The following is a 16,361-nucleotide window of genomic DNA, read 5'->3' as shown; positions in this document are numbered from 1 at the left end:
GGAAGTACTCCTCAGCTGAGAAGTACATCACATCTAAAAAATAAAAAACAGCCATTATAATCTCCATACATGTAATGGTGACTTTTTATTCATTACTACACCTCAGGGTCCGACGTTAAGGTTTTTTCCTACTTGCCCTGTCGGGCAAGTACTTCTCAAATCTACTTGCCCCATCTAAATTCTTACTTGCCCTGCCTAGGTTTTTTTTTTTCTGGTTGTGTGGTGCATACTTTCGCTCATGACTTATATCTACTAAAATCCTTCCTGTTGACTATATACAACACTACACAACACTTCTTTCTTCAGAAAGCAGTATTTATTATTATCTATAATTGCATTTAAATGGCAATCATTGCAGACATGTAAAATAAAATGCTATTTCACATTATTTGACCAGTAGCAGTTACACCCTCCATGCCCTATCTGAACAGGTGAGCCACCTGTTTAATGCCCGATCACAGTTGAAATCTTGTACTGAAGGGCCTTTTAATGGCTAAAAACATTAACCTGGACAACATTTTAACAGATAGCTGGCTCCTCCAATCAGATTTTATTCTTTTCATTGCATTCACATGCTGCAGTGGACAGTGCACAATTTAGCTTCAGTATTAATGCAGTATCTTAAAAAAAATTATATTAGAAAAGACCAATTTAAAAAATAATTTTTAATATGAAAATGTTCATGTCCATCTATATGCTCTCAAGACTTTTCCATGTTACTCTAGTTTATTGAGATGCCCCTGTAAAACTCAAGGATGTGGGACATTGAAACAACAGTGACAGGCAAACAGCCAATCATCACAGGGGTGTCAAACTCAATTTAGTTCAGGGGCGACAAACAGCACAACTTGATCTCAAGTAGGCCTAACCAGTAAAACAATAGCATGATAGCCTACAAATATATATATATTTTTTAATGAATTTTTCCTCTGTTTTAATTAAGATGTTTACAGTTAATGAACTATCCTTTTACGAAACATATTATGAACCACCTTTCTTGATAAAAATATGTGCAATTTAAAATTTTCACACCTGGCAAATTCATGCTGAGAGCCAGATTGGACCCACTGCTGGGCCGGTTTTGGCCCGCGGGCCGCATGTTTAACACCCCTGGTTGAAGCACCGTCTCCACGTGTGTTTATTGACAACAGCGTTATAACCTGGACACGTTAGCTCGTCGGTATGGTAATTAAACGGTAATAGGTGACTGTTACTGCGTGCGTCTGCCCCGAGTCTGAAACAGCAGCGGCGCTAATGAAGCAGCGTCAGCCGCTCACCTTCAGTGAAATGCTCGGTGAAATCACCGATTAAATACGGCGAGCCGCGAGCGACGTAGCGTAGACGTGAGCCTATCTCACCTGGTAGAGCACACCGCTGCAGCGACCCAGTTTGATCCCACCTGACAGTCCCTTTGCTCCGTGTCAATCCGGTCAATCCCCCCTCTCACTCTCTCTCCCTCTCCCCCGTCTCTCTCCAGCTCTCCTTTCAAAATAAATGCATAAAAGTCCAAAAATAAAAAATAATAAGATCTGAGTCGGTGCTTGCCCGCCGGTAATGTTTACTTGGCCCGGGCAATCGGGCAACCGTTAATGTCGAACCCTGCACCTCAATGCATATTGAGGTACATTTTTATTCAAACGGCTTGCAGAGGACATATAACAAAATGTAACTCCATTTAATCTAAGAACTTTTTTACGTACCTATACTTGCAGACACGCGGTGGTATGCCTGGCGAAGGAGGTCCTGGTAAGACACCTCACAGTCCAGGCGGGGAGGGAAGTCAACAACAAAAACCTGCAGAAAACAAAAAGTCATATACAGGTTACAATATCAATACAGGTTACAACATTATTATTTGAAAGCTCATATAATCTAATTAGACCAGCTAATGTACTACTCCTACTACTATTAAGAATGAAGAAGCAATCAAGACATGAAAAAAGATCTCGAGCATCGAAGTCAAAGAGAGGATCGACGATCCCCCCCAAAGCTACAACTGCCCGTTGTCCCCATTGCGCACCAAGCGTCTTGTCAGTCACTGGTCCGAGTTTTCCTTTACTTTTTATTTCGAGACAACTCACTCATTCTCTCTCTCTCTCTCTCCCGCGAGGGAGATGTCCTCTGCAAGCCGTCTCTTTTTTTTTTTTTTTTTTTACCGGCGGTGTCAGCTGATGTGCAGGTCTGCAGCAACCCAAACAAATGCACATGTTGACTGGCGCTCTACTGTCGATATCGATTTTTTTTTTTTCAAAATACGTAGCCGCATAGCTCTTAAAAGCTGTAGCTTCACTGACGTGTTCCCCGTAAATAGCCGTTTGTCGCAGCATTCAAACACACCAGACTCCATTAACAAAAGCATTACTTAGCTAGATCGTTCCACAGAGGAACCAGAGACAGACAGAAGCAAACAGACAAGCAACTCCCATGTACCGCCATTTAAAATCACTGTTTTCTCAAATGGCAGCTATTAGTCACAATCGAAAATGATTTATCTGTGTAGAAATCATATTTACAATCACCTCAAGCAAATACAAGGACTATTTGAATCAACAGAAAAAACACAAAGCATAAATGAACCTACGTTCCCTATTGTTGTACATTTTCCCGCCGTTGAAGCTAAGCTAAGATACTATCAAGACCAACTGTACATATTTTAATGTGTTTCAGGTGATCTTAGCCAAAACACGACAGAGTAACGTCAAACTTAATCTCACTATTGTGTACAACTGATGTGTTATAGCTAATACTCTCAAGCTAGCAAGTTGAAAAGACAAATTCTTACCTCTGATGCTATGAAAAGGGGAGAGCAGATGAGCGCAGGGGGGCTTATACCGGTTTATACGAGCCAGAGCGAGCCTTTGATGTGCCGCCACAGCTGTCACATAACAGGTGGCGACAGCTTTTGATCTCGCCGAGGCTGTGCAGAATCCCTGTCTGCTAACTAGCTGCTATCATGCATGAAAAAGAAAATAAACAAGATGGTTCGACATTATATAGCCTAACATTAACTTTAGCTACTTTCAAGCCCAAGCTTAATTATTTTTAGGTACACAATTCTCACACACTACAATTGCATTTACAGACAGATGCTAATAATAACAGATCGTTTTTTTCCCCATGTAATATCAACTAGCTGCTCGCTAGCTAACGTTAGCTACTCCCCTCTAGTAGTTCCAGCTGCAACACTCTTTTCGAAATTATACATTTTTACATCAGTTCTTGGTCACGTCAGCTGCACTTCGGAAAAGCTCGGTCGCGCTATCTTCACTTTAAAATCGAGTGCCTGTCTACATCGTCTCGTACGGTAAAGCGTGTGAGGGGCTTCATGGTGCATTCAAGGACACCCCGTAAACCCAGGAATCTATATCAAAGCAACTGCCCAAACTGAGCTAGCCTAAGGCTAAACAGCTAGGATAACAAGCTAAGCGGCAGCTTCCACCCACCCAGCTACAGAGCACCGCTGCTGAATCCGAAGGCCGACTCTCACCCTGCTGCTAACACCGTGCTCGAGCGCTAGTGAACGAAGGTAATTCCCTTAACGACTGTAACGCCACAGCACCACTTGAAATAACGATCAAATATGAGATTATACTGGTATATATTTTTATTTAATAAAAGTAGGCCTATACAAGTCCGCAAAACTCCAACGTCACCAACCATAACGTCAAAGTAACTTCATTAACGTAAATGACTTGTAGTGTAATTTTAAGAAACTTGAACATATGTTATAACCTATGGTTATAAGATTTACAGTCTATGGTTATAAGTTAACCCTAACCCTTGATATTAAAAGCAGTGGTGAACAGTAATAAAAATAATATTGTCTTCAAGCGCTGCATATTTGAGGTAATTGCACTCAACAAGATTAACGTAATTTTCATTTTATGCTGACGTTGTAATTTTAACCTACTTCAGTACACTAACGTTAGCCTATATTTCAGAGGGAAATATCAGAACTTTTTTTTCTTTTTACCTCTGTAATCTTAAAATAACAGGTAGTTTAAAAAAAAAAAAAAGATTAAGTGAACATATGGGCCCTAGTTTGCTGGCGCAGCGCAGGTGGCGCAAGGTAGCGCAGCCGGTCTAATGCAAGTTTCGACCAGCGCAGCCTAGCGCAAAGTCAGATTGGAAGATTGGCAGATCGCGCTGCGCTGAGATAGGTGTGGCCGCGCAGCAGGGGGAGGCGTCACAGATTCAGCTTGGTGCAGTGGAAGTTTTGTCCGAAAATGTCCCGCCGAGGTTGCGCTGAAAGCTCGCCACCTCCAACCAGGTCTAGTCTCAGCGCAGCGCGAAGCGCAGCAGGTGCAGTGGAAGTTTGGCTGACTGACCTGCAGTGCACACACGTCACCAAGACCTCACAGGCAGATCTTCACAGTTCCAGACACATTTCAATGCAATAAATATCCACAATAACCACTATTTAATGCAACTAACGGAATCAACACGTGAATTTATATCTATATAGATTGTCCCGTCACATCTGACGTCAGATCAAAGCAGAGATCAAAGGCTGTGGCACGCGCAATGGAAACTCCACCTGAATTAACACAGCAGGGACGAACTGGCACTGAAAAGCAGCTGTGGATGTCCCAAGCAGGACTGAGGGTGGATGACTGCATGTCGCTGCCGTGTTGAGATACCACTCTGCCCTTGTGATGATCGCTTTATTTATTTATTTATTTATTTATTTACTTATTAATTCATTAGCGGAGAGCGACCGCATCACGCAGCCGTAATGAAAAACAAAACACAAATCATCATCTCTCTTAGTCCACCACAACAGCCTCGGTATCAGATAGTCAGTATATAGCCTACTACAGTATACTCAGCATCTCATCACAGAAAAAAAAGAGAAAAAAAGAGACGGACAGAGAGAGAGAGAGAGAGAGAGAGAGAGAGAGAGAGAGAGGGAGGGAGAGAGAGCGCGAGTCCTTTACGCTGATTTAATCCACATGGTCTGTGTTTATGTTGTGATTAGTGTACACCTGTCATCTTGCTTACATAGGGTTTGAATAAATGTGAGTTTCTTTATTAGTGTATTAGTTGTTTCTTAGATTGGGTAGGGGTTCTCAGTATATCAGATCAAACCTGGTTAAGTATATTAGTAAACTCATTATTGGTCACTCTGAGCTCGGACCTCCGGACCAAAACAGCTGTTTCCTCCTGGGAGAGGTTCGGCCTCTGGCGTCGCTGTCTCCTCCGTCCATGTCCAAGTATAAAATGACAAACTTGCAGCGCGCATCACCTGCCGCGCAGTTAAAGGTGAGGAGAGGAGCTCCTTTGATTGGTGAAGATCTGACTCGGCTGTGTCAAACTCACTCCACGCCTTTCTCTCCTCCTCCTGTCTCCCTCCCGCCCTGTCTCCTCCCTCTTCACCGTTTGCGCCGGTGGGAGGGACGAGGGGAGGGGTTGCGCTAGTCTAAGTCTGACTGCGCGGCCCAGCAAACTTGCGAAATGGACCTGGGCCACACCCTGTTGGCGTGGCGAAGCTGCGCTGATGCTAGACTTCACCTGGTCGACGAAACTAGGGCCCATAGGCTAAGTTCTGGTAAAATATTCATAACTTACTTCCTTAGATAAACAACCAATTTCAAAATGGTTTTGGATGAGATGTAAAGGCTGTGCATAGTTTATTTGAACTTTTAGTGCACCTTAACTTCTTTGAGATAAGAGGGATGTCACATAATAATAATAACAAGAAAAACATCAATAATAAATTATATTTGTATCGGTAACTAAGAGAGATTTTGAATGCTGAGCATTTTAGTGGAGTGCTTTCACAGTGTGGTATTATTAGGCTACTTACTTAGTAAGGCATTTCAAAACACAATTGGTTACAAAAAGTTTGTCTGTCTTTTTTAGAATGCATTCAACAAAGAAAATGGGCCCTCCCAGCCACCTTGACCAGGCCACCCAGGCCCACTGCCCAACCACAGATGGACGCCCAGCCCAAACCCCTGGCACGCCATACCCCACCCAAGCTCCCGGCTGCCCCGTCACAGCCCCTGGCCCAGACGTCGGCTCCCTTGAAGCCAAACGATGTAAGCTGTCTCCTACTTTACACTTCACACAGTTCAGTTATTAGATCGTCTTGCTTCAAAGGATAGATAATTAAGTAATTTCTTCTGTTAAGTTGTTGCTATGTACTTTCCGCTTTTAATAGATGTAATATTGCCATAAACATGAGCCAACTTTAATGAGTAACTTTTTCTTATTTCATTCTCTTTCTCCTCACACAGGTACAGTTTGGATAATTGGGGACAGCTATGTCCGACGTGCTGCCCAGAGAGCTGCAGAAACCATGGGGACTGACCTCAGTGGTGGAAAGGCCTCCTTCCCTTCCTTTCCCACTCCCTGCGAGGAAGAACAGCACCTGACATCCTCATCATCCACTGTGGCGGCAACGACATGGGGGGTGTGAGGAGTGTTGAGCTTGTTAACATGATGAAGGAAGATGTTCACCATCTTTGCCATCAACACCTGGGGCCTCATTTATCATTGTGGATACACGTTTTTTTACACCCTTTTTCCCCCGTTTTGTGCGTACGCACTTTTCTCCGCCAAATTTGGGATCTATCAAGCCAAAACCTGACGGGGAAAAGTGCGGACATTTACACCCATTTTGACCCTGGCATACCGTGATTTACGCCTTTTTTGAGGAACAGGAGTCAGAGAACTGCAGTGTGAGAAGGAGAGAGGAGAGCGGAGTACATTTAGAAGAGCACAGTAGGATTTTTTTAAGTAGTAATTGTGGTAGTGGTGGACCGTTGATGCTGGCAATCCAACCCGCTCTATAATAACACTAGGCTATATGTTAATTGATAAACAGAGCGGATTGAGGATTTTGCTTTTTTGATTAGGCTGTGTGACGTCCAACAAGGATCAAACCATCCAAGTTTAAAAACACACCGGCAGCCACTACACAGTTACAGCTCTACTGGACTCGGTTTAGGTCATTTTCCATTACAGCTGAGTCCTTCACAGTTCCTCCTCAGGGCCGCGTTGTCTCACTCTTTATTCTCTCCTCTCGTCAGCTCCAAACTCACGTGCACCTCGTTAACTCAGGTGACAGAATAATAACAGTCTCAGTAGCTACAGATCAGTGTGCGCTGCTGCCGATGTGTTTTTAAACTTGGCGGGTTTGATCCTTGTCGGACTTCACACTATAGTGTGTAAAAGCAAAAAAGCAAAATCCTCAATCCGCTCTGTTTATTTTTCTAACCAACTTAATTACTTATTTTTTTTTACATGTCAAATAAATTATCTTCCAAAAGCAACTCCCTTTGTCTTCTATTCATATTTAAAATGTCCTAGCTTTACTCTTGGTTGAACACTAAATAAGTATGTATTATATTATTATATCTACAATTAGTATCTATTTGAATGAGATAACTCTACACATGATTTACTGATTTTGGTTATTTCTTAATAGATGTAAGATTTATGTAATATCTCTACTTTTAAGAAAGTCCAAAAAACAACATTTTCTGAGCATCTCTTACAACAGCTGTCAGGAAGACCAAGGCGGCAGATACTGAGTTCATGCTCAATACAGATTTTATTGAAAAAACAGGTGAGGATTGGGGTTGGAGAGCAGTGGTAGGGAGACAGAGGGAGCTCAAACACACTGGAGGGCAGGCGATGCCATGGTTATCACGGTGAGGTCCAGAGTCGGCTGGAAGAGAACGTCCGAGCTGATCCTGAGCATCTTCCTACTGACAGGGCAGGGATATGGGAGCAAAGGGAGACAGACTGAAAACAAGAGGCACGAAAAAATGAAAGCAAGAAACATGTAGGAGGTAAAAACAATGGAATGGGCTTTATGCACATTCCTGAACTTAAGCCAGCTCCTTTATTTCGTGTCTTACATTAGTTTAGTTTTTTTTATTTGCACATTATATAACCTGCACAAACAATGAAAATAGTAAAATTAAACATTGTGCAGGAGAGGTAGAAGCCAAAAAAGGCTTATAAAAATACCTCCCCTATGTAAAAAACAACAACATTATTACATTATTTGACGAACTGATTAATCCTGAATTAATTAGGTGTCTGACCTCAGTAGTCACAATGGTTAGATACACCTGGAATAATCATTTTGTCCCATAATGTAAGACCAGAAATGAAGGAGTTGGCTTAAGTTTTGGAAGTAGTGGAGCTGTGCATTGTAAAGCGTGGTGAACTGATGAGTAAGTGTTCAGCTGGTGTAATGGAGCAGAGGAGTGATGAGCAGATGAGCCTACGGTGTGTGCCCTGCAGCAGCAGTCTGCGCTTGGAAAATGCCCCTAGGGAAGAGGGAGAAACACACAGAGAGGGTTGGAGTCACTAGGATTATACAGACAGTGAAGTAACTGTAATGTTGCAAGATGAAGAAGAAACGAAGAAACGAAGCCAAATAAGAAGCTCACACCACATTACTTCTACTACATTAGTCCCACAAACATCACAATATGAACTCCATCAGCCACAATGATAACAGAAAATCAAACCAAAAAAATACTTAGTTTAAAAACTAATAAGGAAAAGAGAGTCAGACTGAAAAGTGAAATTGCATTTATTGTGCATACAAATAGGCTTTGGCGCTTAGACACCGGGGAGTAGATCATCGTGGAGTACTGATGGGTGATAGCTTGCATCTGAAGATGATGATCCCCCCCCGGGCCTAGACACTGGTGGTGGTAGACTCCTGGTCGAAGATCCCGATGAAGATGGTCGGCATCAGATGGAGGTGGAGAAGGGGTGGAGGTGGGCTGAGAGTTTTGCTGGATGACAGCGGGATGACAGCAGAGAAAGGGAACACTTTTAAATTTGACGCTAGAGACTGATTGGTAGGAGAGAGAGGAGATGACAGCCTGTGATTGGATGAATTAGGTGAAGAGGGCGGAGCGAGAAGATAGAGGGTGAGCTCGGGAGAGGCTGTGTTTAAGAGATAGTCTTCCTGTCTGAACTTTCGCTTAGCTCCATATATATAAATTAGGAATATATATTTATTCAATAATTTTTTTGTTAAATTAAATTTTCTCTCTAAATAAATGTAACAGATTATCAACTATCGAAAATCATGAAATAACAAACCACTGTATGAACTTAATTTTTATATATATATTTTTGTATTTTTATGATAAGGTGCTTTTTTTGGGTTCTTATGAGATTTTTTTAAAGTTATTTTTTAAGTAACATTTTGAACTTTCATTTCAAACTTGAACTTAATCACAACTCCAGAAACTATCTACAAAAACATTGACAAGGGAGGTTGCATATTTATTTTAAATGTGTTACAGTATTCCAAAGCTCAATATCATCTTTTGCCCCGTTCATGCAGGCTCTAAGAAATAAAGAAAACTCTGGTATACTGACACAGACAGGCTTGTGACTACTTATTTAAAGACTTAATATCGTCTTAGGGCCCCGTTCACGCAGACTCTAAGAAATAAAAAAAATCTCTGGTATACTGACACAGACAGGCCTGTGACTACTAATTTGACAGATCAATATCGACTTAGGCCCCGTTCATGCAGGCTCTAAGTGATATAGACATGGTTGTTTAGTAATACACAGACAGACCCATGTCAAGTATAACATTAAGCAGCGTAATCAAAAGTGGTTGCAGGTCAGCTCAGTAAATGCTCATTCTACTTCAGAGAATCCTTAGGCCCCGTTCATGCAGGCTCTAAGTTAATATTCAACAGTTGAGACAACACATGTACTTCCTTACAGTATACAGCGAAAGTTACTTTGGCCCCGTTTGCAGGTTCAAAGTAACATTTCGTAACGTTTCTAATTTCCTTTATTATAAGTCTGGCAGGTTTGTCATCAACAAACAAAGATGGAAGCTGGCCATTATGATATGAATGTAAGATTTTGTACATTTATTTCATTAACTATTTACAGATACCATTTATATATATTATATATGTGGCAATACGAGGGTTACAGTGGCGGACTGGGACAGAAAATAGGCCCTGGCATTTTTGACAGAGAGAGGCCACACATTATATATATATATATATATATATATATATATATGTTGCTTGAAATAACAGCAATTTGAATGGAAAGCATAAGGAACATCCGGATCTGGACATTTCTTATGCTTTTTTATTAATTAAAATCAGCTGACAGAGGGAGAGCAGCCTCGTTTGGTGATAAGAAGAACAGGTTCTTTAGTGTAGGAACATGAGGAGAAAAAACATGCAGGTTTTCTGTAACATTATAAGACTGTGTCGATTTGGGCAGATCTGGCCGAGAAACGCCCAGTTTGGCACACGCAGCGTGTGACGCCCATGGGAGCTTGGAGACATGACAATTTGAAGTAAAATAAGCAGTTTGGTGAATTTTCAACTGATTTCCAGCAAAAGTCCACACTCTATACAGCCTGTGTCAGCGTTGGTAGTTTTGGGCAGATCTGGCCGTGGGAGGCCTAATTTGGCAAACGCAGCGTGGGGGGCTTGGAGACATCACAATTTGAAGTAAAATAAGCTGTTTGGTGAATTTTCAACTGATTTACAGCAAAAGCCCACACTGAGCTTGGAGACATCACAATTTGAAGTAAAATAAGCTGTTTGGTGAATTTCAACTGATTTCCAGCAAAAGTCCACACTCTGCTGGGAGACATGACAATTTGAAGTAAAATAAGCTGTTTGGTGAATTTTCAACTGAATTCCAGCAAAAGTCCACACTCTGCTTGGAGACATCACAATTTGAAGTAAAATAAGCTGTTTGGTGAATTTTCAACTGATTTCCAGCAAAAGTCCACACTCTGTACAGCCTGTGTCAGCGTTGGTAGTTATGGGCAGATCTGGCCTTGGGAGGCTTAATTTGGCAAACGCAACGTGGGGAGCTTGGAGACATCACAATTTGAAGCAAAATAAGCTGTTTGGTGAATTTTCAACTGATTTCCAGCAAAAGTCCACACTCTGTACAGCCTGTGTCAGCGTTGGTCGTTTTGGACAGATCTGGCCGTGGGAGGCCTAATTTGGCAAACGCAGCGTGGGGAGCTTGGAGACATGACAGTTTGAAGTAAAATAAGCTGTTTGGTAAATTTTCAACAGATTTCCAGCAAAAGTCCACACTCTGCTTGGAGACATCACAATTTGAAGTAAAATAAGCTGTTTGATGAATTTTCAACTGATTTCCAGCAAAAGTCCACACTCTATACAGCCTGTGTCAGCGTTGGTAGTTTTGGGCAGATCTGGCCGTGGGAGGCCTAATTTGGCAAACGCAACGTGGGGAGCTTGGAGACATCACAATTTGAAGCAAAATAAGCTGTTTGGTGAATTTTCAACTGATTTCCAGCAAAAGTCCACACTCTGTACAGCCTGTGTCAGCGTTGGTTATTTTGGACAGATCTGGCCGTGGGAGGCCTAATTTGGCAAACGCAGCGTGGGGAGCTTGGAGACATCACAATTTGAAGTAAAATAAGCTGTTTGGTGAATTTTCAACTGATTTCCAGCAAAAGTCCACACTCTGCTTGGAGACATGACAATTTGAAGTAAAATAAGTTGTTTGGTGAATTTTCAACTGATTTCCAGCAAAAGTCCACACTCTGCTTGGAGACATGACAATTTGAAGTAAAATAAGCTGTTTGGTGAATTTTCAACTGATTTCCAGCAAAAGTCCACACTCTGTCAGCGTTGGTTGTTTTGGACAGATCTGGCCGTGGGAGGCCTAATTTGGCAAACGAAGCGTGGGGAGCTTGGAGACATCACAATTTGAAGTAAAATAAGCTGTTTGGTGAATTTTCAACTGATTTCCAGCAAAAGTCCACACTCTGCTTGGAGACATCACAATTTGAAGTAAAATAAGCTGTTTGGTGAATTTTCAACTGATTTACAGGAAAAGTCCACACTGAGCTTGGAGATTTCACAATTTGAAGTAAAATAAGCTGTTTGGTGAATTTTCAACTGATTTCCAGCAAAAGTCCACACTCTGCTGGGAGACATGACAATTTGAAGTAAAATAAGCTGTTTGGTGAATTTTCAACTGAATTCCAGCAAAAGTCCACACTCTGCTTGGAGACATCACAATTTGAAGTAAAATAAGCTGTTTGGTGAATTTTCAACTGATTTCCAGCAAAAGTCCACACTCTGTACAGCCTGTGTCAGCGTTGCTAGTTATGGGCAGATCTGGCCTTGGGAGGCTTAATTTGGCAAACGCAACGTGGGGAGCTTGGAGACATCACAATTTGAAGCAAAATAAGCTGTTTGGTGAATTTTCAACTGATTTCCAGCAAAAGTCCACACTCTGTACAGCCTGTGTCAGCGTTGGTCGTTTTGGACAGATCTGGCCGTGGGAGGCCTAATTTGGCAAACGCAGCGTGGGGAGCTTGGAGACATGACAGTTTGAAGTAAAATAAGCAGTTTGGTGAATTTTCAACTGATTTCCAGCAAAAGTCCACACTCTATACAGCCTGTGTCAGCGTTGGTAGTTTTGGGCAGATCTGGCCGTGGGAGGCCTAATTTGGCAAACGCAGCGTGGGGGGCTTGGAGACATCACAATTTGAAGTAAAATAAGCTGTTTGGTGAATTTTCAACTGATTTACAGCAAAAGCCCACACTGAGCTTGGAGACATCACAATTTGAAGTAAAATAAGCTGTTTGGTGAATTTCAACTGATTTCCAGCAAAAGTCCACACTCTGCTGGGAGACATGACAATTTGAAGTAAAATAAGCTGTTTGGTGAATTTTCAACTGAATTCCAGCAAAAGTCCACACTCTGCTTGGAGACATCACAATTTGAAGTAAAATAAGCTGTTTGGTGAATTTTCAACTGATTTCCAGCAAAAGTCCACACTCTGTACAGCCTGTGTCAGCGTTGGTAGTTATGGGCAGATCTGGCCTTGGGAGGCTTAATTTGGCAAACGCAACGTGGGGAGCTTGGAGACATCACAATTTGAAGCAAAATAAGCTGTTTGGTGAATTTTCAACTGATTTCCAGCAAAAGTCCACACTCTGTACAGCCTGTGTCAGCGTTGGTCGTTTTGGACAGATCTGGCCGTGGGAGGCCTAATTTGGCAAACGCAGCGTGGGGAGCTTGGAGACATGACAATTTGAAGTAAAATAAGCTGTTTGGTGAATTTTCAACTGATTTCCAGCAAAAGTCCACACTCTGTACAGCCTGTGTCAGCGTTGGTCGTTTTGGACAGATCTGGCCGTGGGAGGCCTAATTTGGCAAACGCAGCGTGGGGAGCTTGGAGACATCACAATTTGAAGTAAAATAAGCTGTTTGATGAATTTTCAACTGATTTCCAGCAAAAGTCCACACTCTATACAGCCTGTGTCAGCGTTGGTAGTTTTGGGCAGATCTGGCCGTGGGAGGCCTAATTTGGCAAACGCAGCGTGGGGAGCTTGGAGACATCACAATTTGAAGTAAAATAAGCTGTTTGGTGAATTTTCAACTGATTTACAGCAAAAGCCCACACTGAGCTTGGAGACATCACAATTTGAAGTAAAATAAGCTGTTTGGTGAATTTCAACTGATTTCCAGCAAAAGTCCACACTCTGCTGGGAGACATGACAATTTGAAGTAAAATAAGCTGTTTGGTGAATTTTCAACTGAATTCCAGCAAAAGTCCACACTCTGCTTGGAGACATCACAATTTGAAGTAAAATAAGCTGTTTGGTGAATTTTCAACTGATTTCCAGCAAAAGTCCACACTCTGTACAGCCTGTGTCAGCGTTGGTAGTTATGGGCAGATCTGGCCTTGGGAGGCTTAATTTGGCAAACGCAACGTGGGGAGCTTGGAGACATCACAATTTGAAGCAAAATAAGCTGTTTGGTGAATTTTCAACTGATTTCCAGCAAAAGTCCACACTCTGTACAGCCTGTGTCAGCGTTGGTCGTTTTGGACAGATCTGGCCGTGGGAGGCCTAATTTGGCAAACGCAGCGTGGGGAGCTTGGAGACATGACAGTTTGAAGTAAAATAAGCTGTTTGGTGAATTTTCAACAGATTTCCAGCAAAAGTCCACACTCTGCTTGGAGACATCACAATTTGAAGTAAAATAAGCTGTTTGATGAATTTTCAACTGATTTCCAGCAAAAGTCCACACTCTATACAGCCTGTGTCAGCGTTGGTAGTTTTGGGCAGATCTGGCCGTGGGAGGCCTAATTTGGCAAACGCAGCGTGGGGGCTTGGAGACATCACAATTTGAAGTAAAATAAGCTGTTTGGTGAATTTTCAACTGATTTACAGCAAAAGCCCACTCTAGAGCTTGGAGACATCACAATTTGAAGTAAAATAAGCTGTTTGGTGAATTTTCAACTGATTTCCAGCAAAAGTCCACACTCTGCTGGGAGACATGACAATTTGAAGTAAAATAAGCTGTTTGGTGAATTTTCAACTGAATTCCAGCAAAAGTCCACACTCTGCTTGGAGACATCACAATTTGAAGTAAAATAAGCTGTTTGGTGAATTTTCAACTGATTTCCAGCAAAAGTCCACACTCTGTACAGCCTGTGTCAGCGTTGGTAGTTATGGGCAGATCTGGCCTTGGGAGGCTTAATTTGGCAAACGCAACGTGGGGAGCTTGGAGACATCACAATTTGAAGCAAAATAAGCTGTTTGGTGAATTTTCAACTGATTTCCAGCAAAAGTCCACACTCTGTACAGCCTGTGTCAGCGTTGGTCGTTTTGGACAGATCTGGCCGTGGGAGGCCTAATTTGGCAAACGCAGCGTGGGGAGCTTGGAGACATGACAGTTTGAAGTAAAATAAGCTGTTTGGTGAATTTTCAACAGATTTCCAGCAAAAGTCCACACTCTGCTTGGAGACATCACAATTTGAAGTAAAATAAGCTGTTTGATGAATTTTCAACTGATTTCCAGCAAAAGTCCACACTCTATACAGCCTGTGTCAGCGTTGGTAGTTTTGGGCAGATCTGGCCGTGGGAGGCCTAATTTGGCAAACGCAGCGTGGGGGGCTTGGAGACATCACAATTTGAAGTAAAATAAGCTGTTTGGTGAATTTTCAACTGATTTACAGCAAAAGTCCACACTGAGCTTGGAGACATCACAATTTGAAGTAAAATAAGCTGTTTGGTGAATTTTCAACTGATTTCCAGCAAAAGTCCACACTCTGCTGGGAGACATGACAATTTGAAGTAAAATAAGCTGTTTGGTGAATTTTCAACTGAATTCCAGCAAAAGTCCACACTCTGCTTGGAGACATCACAATTTGAAGTAAAATAAGCTGTTTGGTGAATTTTCAACTGATTTCCAGCAAAAGTCCACACTCTGTACAGCCTGTGTCAGCGTTGGTAGTTATGGGCAGATCTGGCCTTGGGAGGCTTAATTTGGCAAACGCAACGTGGGGAGCTTGGAGACATCACAATTTGAAGCAAAATAAGCTGTTTGGTGAATTTTCAACTGATTTCCAGCAAAAGTCCACACTCTGTACAGCCTGTGTCAGCGTTGGTCGTTTTGGACAGATCTGGCCGTGGGAGGCCTAATTTGGCAAACGCAGCGTGGGGAGCTTGGAGACATGACAGTTTGAAGTAAAATAAGCTGTTTGGTGAATTTTCAACAGATTTCCAGCAAAAGTCCACACTCTGCTTGGAGACATCACAATTTGAAGTAAAATAAGCTGTTTGATGAATTTTCAACTGATTTCCAGCAAAAGTCCACACTCTATACAGCCTGTGTCAGCGTTGGTAGTTTTGGGCAGATCTGGCCGTGGGAGGCCTAATTTGGCAAACGCAGCGTGGGGGGCTTGGAGACATCACAATTTGAAGTAAAATAAGCTGTTTGGTGAATTTTCAACTGATTTACAGCAAAAGTCCACACTGAGCTTGGAGACATCACAATTTGAAGTAAAATAAGCTGTTTGGTGAATTTTCAACTGATTCCAGCAAAAGTCCACACTCTGCTGGGAGACATGACAATTTGAAGTAAAATAAGCTGTTTGGTGAATTTTCAACTGATTTCCAGCAAAAGTCCACACTCTGCTTGGAGACATCACAATTTGAAGTAAAATAAGCTGTTTGGTGAATTTTCAACTGATTTCCAGCAAAAGTCCACACTCTGTACAGCCTGTGTCAGCGTTGGTAGTTATGGGCAGATCTGGCCTTGGGAGGCTTAATTTGGCAAACGCAACGTGGGGAGCTTGGAGACATCACAATTTGAAGTAAAATAAGCTGTTTGGTGAATTTTCAACTGATTTCCAGCAAAAGTCCACACTCTGTACAGCCTGTGTCAGCGTTGGTCGTTTTGGACAGATCTGGCCGTGGGAGGCCTAATTTGGCAAACGCAGCGTGGGGAGCTTGGAGACATGACAGTTTGAAGTAAAATAAGCTGTTTGGTGAATTTTCAACAGATTTCCAGCAAAAGTCCACACTCTGCTTGGAGACATCACAATTTGAAGTAAA

The sequence above is a fragment of the Trachurus japonicus genome, chromosome 16 (assembly GCF_045865225.1).
Source record: "Trachurus japonicus isolate A0001 chromosome 16, Traja_1.0".
Lineage (NCBI taxonomy): Eukaryota > Metazoa > Chordata > Actinopteri > Carangiformes > Carangidae > Trachurus > Trachurus japonicus.
Note: the sequence above shows the minus strand (reverse complement) of the source record.